The sequence below is a fragment of the Carassius carassius genome, chromosome 39 (assembly GCF_963082965.1).
Source record: "Carassius carassius chromosome 39, fCarCar2.1, whole genome shotgun sequence".
In the NCBI taxonomy this organism is placed as follows: domain Eukaryota; kingdom Metazoa; phylum Chordata; class Actinopteri; order Cypriniformes; family Cyprinidae; genus Carassius; species Carassius carassius.
In genome coordinates, this window is record NC_081793.1 from 20251612 (window position 1) to 20263038 (window position 11427).

The window sequence follows — 11427 nt, forward strand, 5'->3', positions numbered from 1 at the left end:
TCTCTGAGTTTAAAGATCTTTTGGATCTTTTCATCTGCTCTTTTAGAAGGAGGAATCTCCTAACAATGCATCCGTGTGTTTAAAGCAGAGGCTGGCAACAACAGAAGCAACTTCAATAGAGTGCCTTGAACACACGGGGAAAAGGTGCACCCGAGCTGCCGATCTTCCCCAACCTTTCTACTGCCTTAAATATATAATCACATATGATGCCCTTTTTTGCTTCTTCAAATTTGGCATCAAAGTAAATGTGTTCTGACAACAGTTAGTGACAAGGGCTCCAAAGGAAAAGAGGAAAGTCTGCCGTACCACACCGTATCAATTATTGATCGTGCGGCTCTCGACCTGAGAGAAAGATAGAGCATTGTCATAATGAAATGTGTGATTTAAAAAAAAAAAATAGATAAAGGTCGTCCCATTGTTCTGAAGACTTATGAGTTTGATTGACAGCCTGCAAATTCTCTTCATTCACTCGTAAAGGAGATCAAAAAGACAGTTCTTCTCTTTGCCTAAGGCCACTTGAAATTTATTTAGAAGCCCTGTGCTTGTGTCCCAGCAGGTATCACTGCCGAACCAAGCCACTCAGGATAATCACAACTTTAAGGCATCTCTCCTCCTTGCTCACTTCTTTTGTCAAATTAATGTAGCTAAGAAGCAAGTTCAGTTTCTTTTTCAAAACAATGACAATATTTGGAAATGATCTCTGATTTAAATAACAAAACAGAATTATCATGTACTGTGGGGTCCAAATGTCCACAGATGCTGCGTTGAAACTGATGTCCACTGGAGATAAACAGAAAGCAAAGAAGCATTATGATGTCAAAAGGAATAGCTCATTCAGCACTTTTTATAGGTCAGTATGTGACATTGATCATGTGTTCTCCTTTCAGTCAGATGTTCTTTCCCTTTGGATCATTTAAAAATCATACTGGAGAACATGATCATCAGCTTTCAAATGGAAGTTCATACAGCTCAAGCGTTCCTGTCCAACAAAACTAACACATTCATGTTGCTCTTCACTGAAATTGTCATGCTTGTAATATAATTTAATAGCTGAATAATTTCAATATTGAACTGAATCATGTCCACCTTACAGAATGGTTACAGTACCATAAATAACTGAGAAAGAGTGCCATTGTTTATTATCATTACTGACTGTTATGTTTCTGTAGCTGCATATGAGTACATACAAATATGCAATCGATGGTAGTAGAAGATGCCACTCTGCTTTGTAACCAGCAATAAATAACACTGTTTATTTCAAAGGGATGCAGCAGATCTCATGAGCAGCGGAAGACTTGAAGAAAAATAGGGCATTCATACGGGAGCAAGTGAAGACACGAAGAAATAAAAGAAAATAGGGAGCAGTGTGAAATTCCTTTTGAGTGGTTTGAAATGAAGTAGCGTTTGAAATGAAATGTTTTGTTCACCTGGTGCTGGTGCACCATATCTCTCAAAGAGTGTTTGAAAAACCTTACGTATTACATTAATAATACACAGGAGGATGCTTAATGGGGTGTGTGGCTCGTCCCCATATCCATAATGATGAAACTGTTTACCCCCTTTTTAAACCCAAATGTGCTGCACAGAACAAATTCTGTTCTGTAAATGCCTTCAGTCTGGTTAAATTAGAATGACATAGTGTTGCAAAGTGATGAGATAGACTACACACTAACAACAAAAACTAGTAATGAAAATGTCTGCAGCATGTAATTTTCAATTAGAGTTTGCTTGTGATTATTTCAGTTTTTTGTTGCAATAATATATAACATAATAAAAAACACATTTTTTTATTTCTATTTTAATTGATTTTATTTTTAATCATAAATATTAGTACAATAATCATTAATAAGTGAGTGACTAATGTGACCTAGCCAATTATTGATTTACTGTATTTATACTGGGTTTGTATGAGGCATGCAAGGTAAGACTGACTGCAAATTACATGATGAAGTGTATAAGGTTAGAAGAAGAATACATGGTGACTAAATAATGATGTAATCAGTCACATCAATCTGTTGCTGCATCCATCAGGGACACCGTTTGAGCAGTTTGCACCAGTAGAGAGCAGTAGAGCTTTAAATGTGCTTTCTGCTGCTATCCCTCTCTCACCGGTCTCTCTTTCACTCTCTCTTTATTTGTAAAATAATTCCTGGAAGAAGTGTGCAGACAGATATGTATTAACTGGCTGTGTCATCCCTCTGTGCTCTAAATCCTATCAGCTGCAGCAGGTGCTGTGCTGGGCTCAGACTCAGACGCAGGTCATTTTAAACAGCTGCTGTGAGGGAGCTGACCTGGAGCACAGGCCACAGCGGGCATTCATACACACAAATACACACAAAGAAAGATATGTGCACACACAGCACACATGCACACATGTAAAAGCTTTTTTGTTTGGGGGCTACAATATTCTGGTGTGTTGCATGTTGGGATATTTGGCTTTGAACTATTCGTTTTTAATAGACACTTGAGAAATAATATAGAAATGTTGATAATTAAACATAAGCCTAATATTTATTACAATCATAGCATTCATTAAATAAATAAATAAATAAATAAATACAATTTGTAAGGTAATTTTTGATTGGAATGTAAATGAAGCCGTGAGGGAATTGGCTATGGTGTGTTACATGGATTGTATTGCCGTTTACCAACATCCTGTAGACAAAAACTCCATTAAGCAGTTTTAATTAACCCTTTTAAAGCATGTTGCACTGAAAAGACTGTTGTCCCTCAGCCTCGTTTTCATCAGCGTTAAATTCAATGTTTAGTTAAGGTTTATCCTTAACCTCCAAAGTTGAGACAAATATATTTTAGACAAACCAGTTTTGAGAATACATTTTTAATTATATATATGTATATATATATATATATATAAAATAAAAATGCTATTTCTTTGTATGGCAGAAAGAGAAGTATTAAGTATGCTATTCGGTAGTGTACTACATTGTTGTCACAGGACCTCATAATGTTGCATGTGTAATTCAGCAACGTGGTGTTCAAGAAGATCACCTAAGGTTAATTATTTGCTTCTAATTTTATGAACTTTGTGGATTTCGGCTAAACTATTATTGCTGGTTTCATGTGTCATGTATTGCATTATTTTATGCCAGTGCGTTGTATTTTGCACATTTTAGGAAAAGTACTCTGGGCCATTTCAAGCATGGACAAAAATTGGCATAGGCCTATTGTGCATAAAATATACTCCTGAAATTCTAAGAGTAGGCTACCTTAAAAAATGCTTTCAAAAAAACATTATCCCTGTTATTTTGATAGCATTGTTTTAAGAACTGTCATGCTTTCATATCATTTGAAAGACTGACACCGGTCTGGGTCATGACTGTGTGTGTAAGCAGAAGCCAAGTGTTTGAAATGCCTCAAGAATCAAAAACGACTTCCAGCAGCATCCCTGGAAATGCCTGCAGGTCCTCAGAGAAGATCACCAAATTAATAAAGGCAGGGAAATAACACCAATATCCACCATCAACATCATGGTTCTTATTCTTTTTGCTTTTAACTTTTGTTTTTCCCTTCTTTTCACTCTATCTCTACTCCATCACACTGTTGTTTTCTTAGTATGTTTTTCTCGTTCCGCCTTTTCTGTCGTGGAGCACTGCAGCCACTTTCAAAGGCTCGGCTGTCACGCGCCGGCTTTGAGAGCTAGTTTAATTTTTAACGTACATGTTGTCAGGGTGCCGTCAGCAGTGATTGACAGGTTCGTCCCAGAGCAGCTCTGCTTGGCAGGCTGGCGTCTTTTGTCAGAGAGAGCGAAGAGAAGCAACAAAGAAAGCAGAAGAGGAGGAAAAAACACATAAATAAAACACAACCCCCCACTTACACTTTCCAATAGAGATTCAATTAAACGAAACTTAACGTTGAGCTTTTTCATATATGGAAAATGGACTTGATATTTCCTTTTGTTCTAAGAGAGGCAGCAGGAAAAGCGGAGAAGAAAGCTTGATACACATAGATAGAGATATGAGTGCTTTGCTGTATGTATATACAGTATATATATATATATATATATATATATATATATATACACAGTACAGACCAAAAGTTTGGGCACACCTTCTCATTCAAAGAGTTTTCTTTATTTTCATGACTATGAAAATTGTAGAGTCACACTGAAGGAATCAAGGGCTATTTGACCAAGAAGGAGAGTGATGGGGTGCTGCGCCAGATGACCTGGCCTCCACAGTCACCGGACCTGAACCCAATCGAGATGGTTTAGGGGTGAGCTGGACCGCAGACTGAAGGCAAAAGGGCCAACAAGTGCTAAGCATCTCTTGGGGAACTCCTTCAAGACTGTTGGAAGATCATTTCAGGTGACTACCTCTTGAAGCTCATCAAGAGAATGCCAAGAGTGTGCAAAGCAGTAATCAAAGCAAAAGGTGGCTACTTTGAAGAACCTAGAATATGACATATTTTCAGTTGTTTCACACTTTTTATTATGTATATAATTCCATATGTGTTAATTCATAGTTTTGATGCCTTCAGTGTGAATCTACAATTTTCATAGTCATGAAAATAAAGAAAACTCTTTGAATGAGAAGGTGTGTCCAAACTTTTGGTCTGTACTGTATATATATATATATATATATATATATATATATATATATATATATATATATGTGTGTGTGTGTGTGTGTGTGTGTGTGTACATGTATCTGTTTTGCTATTATATTTATCTAGATAGCATAACAACCATAGGATTACTGCTTGAGGCTATTTGAGCATCAACCAAGCTGACACAATATCATGTGCTTACATAAGCAGTTATATACATGGCCCTAGATGATCTTTCTGCAGACTCAAAAGAATCTCAGTAGTGTATTTGCAGATAAAAAATAAAAAAATATATTTTTCTTTTTTGTCTTCCCAGTCCGGCGAGATAAAGACATGAGGCTCCTCTAATGTAAACACTGAGTAGGACACTCTTTGGAGTGTCAGGATTCTGACAGGACCGCCGCAAACCAGTTCATCTCTGTGCACATATCCACACTAGCCATAACCGTTTGAGATTGAAAAGAGCAGGACAAGGAGATCACAACTGTACTCAAAATGCAAACAGTAGAGTTGTCCTTGCAACATGGGATATGAGTCAGTTAACATTTATTTTAATCAAAACCAATAGCCACATAATCATAGGCTTTTTTTTTAAGTTTAGAGTGTGGTTTCAGTATGGTTTGAGATGCTGGTTGAAATTATTCTTTTATGAATAAGAACTACAGTAGATGTCTTTTTTTTCGCCCAGCTGTATTCATTGATATTTTTATATCATTGTCAAAGGCACCGATTGCTCCTTACATACCAGTCTATTAAATTTCAAAAAAGGATAAGTCAGTTCAAGTCTTTAGACAAAAAATAATAGCTCCAATAAACAAATTCCCAGGGTCATTTCTTTTTGCTGTGTGTGTGTCCTTTATTCTTAAATGTTTTTGAAAGATGCATATTTTTTACCAAGCATTTATTTGATCAAAAATACAGTAAAAACACCAATATTGAGAAATTAAAATAATAATAAGAAAAAAATGTTTAAAGGATAATTACAAAGGTCAAAAGAACAGTATTTGAAATATATATTTTTTTACTCTTTGAAGTATATTTTGATCATTTGTTGAATAGAAGTATTAATTTATTAAAAAGAAAGAAAGAAAGAAAGAAAGAAAGAAAGAAAGAAAGAAAGAAAGAAAGAAAATCTGATTGACCTAAAACTTTTGAACAGTAGTGTATGTCTAAAATGGTAGCAGACTTTCTAGTTTTGGTCAAGTTCTTTCAATTTTGGCATTTCTTAATACATTTCCACATTTATCATTATCTTTAGTGTATAATGTTGCCCTATATTGTAGGACATGCATTATGAAAATGTATGAAAATGAACTAAATATTAATAGTGACTCCTATATCTGTTGTTATATTTTGTAGAACTAAATTTGAATGCGAGGGGTCTTTGTGCCACACATGATGCCTTGGTGTCTACCACCCTGTCTGAGATAGGTGTACATTTTCCCCCTCTGCCAGCATCTTTTTGAATAAAAACACATCTTGCATTTGATAATGCCTTGACATTTGACAGTCCGTTCAGACCAATCAAATGAAGCAGATTTATTTTTTTCTTTGAGTCGTCTAGTGGAGCAGCATTGGGGAAAAAAAGTCCTGTCACTCCTCAGAAGCCTATCAAAGACTGCCTTAGCCGCAACGATCAACTTCTGATGGCGCCGCCCCCTTTTTCTTTTTATTTATTTATTTTGTAAACCAGCCTGTTGAGACATCATAGCTAAAATCAGAGCTAAATGTTGATGGGATGAAGTGTCCCACTTTCCTCTGAGAAGCGTCTGGTTGTTTTTGACTCACGGATGGAGGGAAGCGACAACGACTCTCTGTCAGTCATGACAGAGCCAGAACCACGGGGAAACAGGACGAAACCACTTTCTGGTCACCACCTTGTACCCTTGTTATAAAAGTAAAGTGCATATCACATTAAGTATGTGAGTTCCTCCAGTGAGGGTAGGCTTCTCTTAAAAGAAGCAACAGAGCTTACAGTCTCCATGGTTATATAATTAATAGCAGCCAAACTCAAACAAAATTTAACAGATTGCCATTCATCTAAGGCCACGTGTATTAGAGCACATTTAAGTCCAACGTGATAAATTAATAACACTGCACCAGGGTATAATGGGAACGAGCGTGTTTAATGATTCTGTTTGACAACAAAAAGAAAGTATCTGAATCCCTGGGAGTCATCAGCGCCTTTCCTTTTCGTTCGCTACACTATAAGACTGTGTGTACAGCTGTTAGATGATATAATAAATGCAATAATAAAAAGGATGGTTCTTGTAAAGAAAAAGCTAAAATAGGCCAACCCAAAAGAGTAACAGCTTTGACACAAAACAAATGTTCGTCTAGCTACTATATTACTGTGTTGTTGTTCATGTGTTATTCAAGTTTTTGGGGTCAGTAAGATTGTTTAAATGTCTTTGAAAAGTCTTTTATGCTCACCAAGGCTACATGTATTTACGGTAATCAAAAGTACAGTAAAAAGTAATACTATGACATAAAATAACATAAAATAATATAAGTATTATTAACTATTTTATTGTATTGTTTGTTTGTTTGTTTATTTATATAGCACAGTTTAATACAACTCACGTTGCCCAAAGTGCTTTACAGCAAGCTAAACAAAAAAACTAACAAGAAAATGACAGAGATAGACATATCCACCTCACATATACATACATAAACATTAACCCATTTAAAAGTGCTCTCCATTTGAATTTAAAAGATGTTGTTTTAACACAGCTTTGAACATGTGTAAAGATTTGACAGATCTAATAGATGGAGGGAGGTCATTCCACAATTTAGGGCCTGCTCGAGAAAAAGCTCTATCACCTCTATGTTTATATTTTGTCCTGGTAGTGCACAGCAGATGTTGATTTGAATAATAAAGTGATAATAAAGTGACGCGACATTCAGCCAAGTATGGTGACCCATACTCAGAATTTGTGCTCTGCATTTAACCCATCCGAAATGCACGCACACAGAGCAGTGAACACACACACACACTGTGAACACACACCCAGAGCAGTGGGCAGCCATTTATGCTGCGGCGCCCAGGGAGCAGTTGGGGGTTCAGTGCCTTGCTCAAGGGCTCCTAAGTCGTGGTATTGAAGGTGGAGAGAGAACTGTACATGCACTCCCCCCACCCACAATTCCTGCCAGCCCGGGACTCGAACTCACAACCTTTTGATTGGGAGTCCGACTCTCTAACCATTAGGCCACGACTTCCCCTGATTTTCTGATCTCAGGGATCTAGAGGGGGTGTAGATTGCCATCAAACTGGACAAATACACAGGAGCTAGATTGTGCAAGGCCTTAAAGACAAGTACAAGGATTTTATAAATAATTCTAAGTCTTACTGGCAGCCACTTTAAAGAAATTAATAACGGAGTCACAGATTCATATTTCTTTGCAGACTTGATCATTTTTGCAGCAGCATTTTGGATTTTCTGTAAACGCATAAGTGCTCGAACATCAACTCCATAATAAAGGGAGTTACAGTAATCCATTCGAGAAAAGACAATGGACGTAATTGCTCTCTTAAAATCTGAACTACAAATGGTTTATGCCACATTTACACATAGCCGGGTATTTAGAGAAACTAATATTTCCCCCCCTCCGTTTTCAAAAATAACATCGTGCACACAACATCGTTTTCAAAAAAGTTGTCGTTTACATCAACCCGCATAAATACGCCGTCGAGCGCCATCATAACTATGCCAAACCTATGGGCGGCAGTGTAGGGAGAAGGATAAAGCCATGCAAGCCAATCAGAATCCTCAAAATTCAAGCAACTTCCTGCTGACCTTCGTGTACTCCTTCGCCTCTGCTCCTCGATATAATACAGCAGTTGTGTTTGCAAATGCAAACAGACCAAAAGCGTTTGCACAAACATAAAAATGAGTACCACCTTAACAGCATCCATGATCAAACAGTAACGTTACCCAAACAAACTCTAAACATAGGGCGCTCACATGACGTTAAGCATTTTCTGGCGCATAATGTGACGTTTGAGAACCTAAAACCCCGTTTCTCCCAGTTGACACGGCAACACATAACCGGCGTTTTCAGAAATCTCCACTTTGGCCTGAGTTTTTAGAAATAATCATTTTCAGGGATAAAAACGGCGTTTTCGTGTAAATGACAGGCCAAAACGCAGGGAAATATCTGCGTTTTCCCATCGTGTAAACGGGGCCTTAGTCTTAGCTAACAGACGTAAATAAAAAAAAAACAAGATCTCACCACAGTGTTAATTTGTCTGTCCAACTTTAAATCACTATCTAGAACAAATCCCACATTTTTTACATTAGATTTAACAAAACCAGTCAAAGAAGTTGCATTCAAGCACTGCAGCACCTCATTCTTTCTAGGGCCAAACACAATAACATCGGTTTTATTTACATTAAGCTTTAAAAAATTTGCAGCCATCCAATCCTTAATATTGTGTATGCATGCTAATAAGTGCCAAGTGAGTTTGAATTTAACTCACTCATAGGCAAATAAATCTGTGTATCATAAGCGTAGCAATGGAATGACACTTTATATTTGCTAAAAATAGCCCCTAAAGGTAGCATATTAAGGGAGAACAGAATTGGAGCAAGAATTGAACCTTGTGGGACTTCCCAAGGAAGATGTAATCTTGAAGAATTACAGCCCCCAATATTAACAGAAAAAGATCTATCTGTGAGATACGATTTAAACCATTTGAGAACATTACCTTTTAGACCAACCCAGTGTTCTAGGCCGTTGATCAAAATCTCATGGTCCACCATATCAAACGCTGCACTAAAGTCAAGCAGGATTAAAATAACATTGTCGCCAATATCCAGTGAAACAAAGATGTCATTTAACACTTTGACCAACACTGTCTCAGTGCTGTGGCAGGACTTAAAGCCCGACTGAAATGGCTAACTAACTGAATTCACAATGATATGTGCTTGTAGCTGCTTAAATACCACTTTTTCTAAAACCTTGGCTAAAAAAGGTAAATTTGAGATCGGTCTAAAATTATTTGAATCCTCTATTGCCAAATTAGGCCTCTTTAATAATGGCAGAAATGTAGCATGCTTAAAAACTGCTGGACAGGTGCCCTGGCTAAGGCATTTATTAGTCAGATTCAACACCGTAGTCCCTACACTAGCAAAAATCTGCTTAAAAAGATGAGGTGACAAAACATCATTTTTAGATGACGAAGGCTTAAGATGTACAACAATATCCGCCAAAACTGGAAGGGTAATGAGATCGAATTCTCTCCATTCTGTGCCACAAGGCACAGCCAGGTCAAAAGACAGAGTCACCGGTAGTTTCAGTATTGTAGAATATAGACCAACAATTTTATCATTAAAAAATTTCAAAGAGTCTTCACAATTCAGGATAGAAGGATCTGGATACCTAGTTTCCCTAGGGTTAATAACTGAATTTATAATCTTGAATAAAATTTTAGGTTTATTCACATGTTGCGTGATAACATTCGAGTAATACTTACTGTATGTTTAGCGTCTCTAGAGGCCTTCTGAAATGTCTGTAGCGATTCTCTGAATATCTCATAATGGACCTGCAGTTTATTGTTTTTTCCACCTCCTCTCAGCTTGTCGAGCATGTTGTCTAAGGGCCCGTAGGGGTTTGTTAACCCATGGCAAATGTTTAACTTTACCCCTTTTTGCTTTGAGAGGAGCAACATTATCTAAAATATCAGCACAAACAGAATTAAACAGTTCCAAAGACTCATCAACACTTAAATTCATCAAAGCCCTTTCAGATAAAATAGAATCACCATAGTCTTTGTACAGAGCTGAGAACTCAGCACCAGTTGAGGAACTGATTTTCCGAGACCATATTTTTTCTGGCAGTGACTTTCTCATATTCTTATAAAAACATACATTGAACAACACTGTTTTATGGTCCGAAAACACTACCTCATCAATCATAATGTCCTGAATGTGCAGGTTAAAAGATAAAACAAGATCCAATGTGTGGCCCAACTTATGAGTTGGCCCTTTGACCCACTGTATCAGATCAAAAGAGTCAATCATATTTACAAACTCTCTGGAAACCACATCCTGCCCACAGCACAGGTGTACATTAAAGTCCCTAATAATTAAAAAAATCTCGAACTGTGTAATCAGCCTACTCAAAAAAAATCAGAAAATTCATTCTTATTTGGCTTTGGAGGACGATACACAAGAGCCACTAGCACAGGATTAGTCATTATCTGAAACGTTTGCAACTCAAAGCTATTATAAATTTCAGTAGAGATGGTCTGGCATCCGATATCATCTTTAAAAATAGACATAAGGCCCCCACCTCGCCCAGTTAACCTAAGAGAATTATAATAGGAGTAACCCAATGGTAAAAGGTCAGCCAACGGAGTAATATCTCCTACCTTTAACCATATGTTTCCGACAAAAAAAGGAAATCCAATTTATTGTTCATGATAAAATCGTTAAGCATAAAAGTTTTGTTTCCCACGGATCGAACATTGAGTAAAGCCATTTGCATTGTGGCATTTTCTTTGGTCATTTGCCGGTCGATGCAGACGGAGCGAAGATTCCGCAGCTCAATGCCTCTCGTACAGACGCGTGACCAAACAGGGTTGCGATTTTCTCACAAAGGCAAAGGCCGCGCCATCAGGAAGTATCGGGTGAATCCAGCCACGCACGCCAGTCGTGAAGTGCCGACAAATTTTACGGTTAACATCCCTCCTATCCGCAAGCGTTGATCCTGGACAAAATACGGCACTAAATTTTCTGCCATCCATGCCCCGTTTCAGTTTTACAATAACACCACCGTGTTTTCCTCGCTTCCTACATCGGCGTCTTCGATAAGCACCGGAGGAGAAGAAGCGGCACAGGTGCACGGGAATGTTCTCCA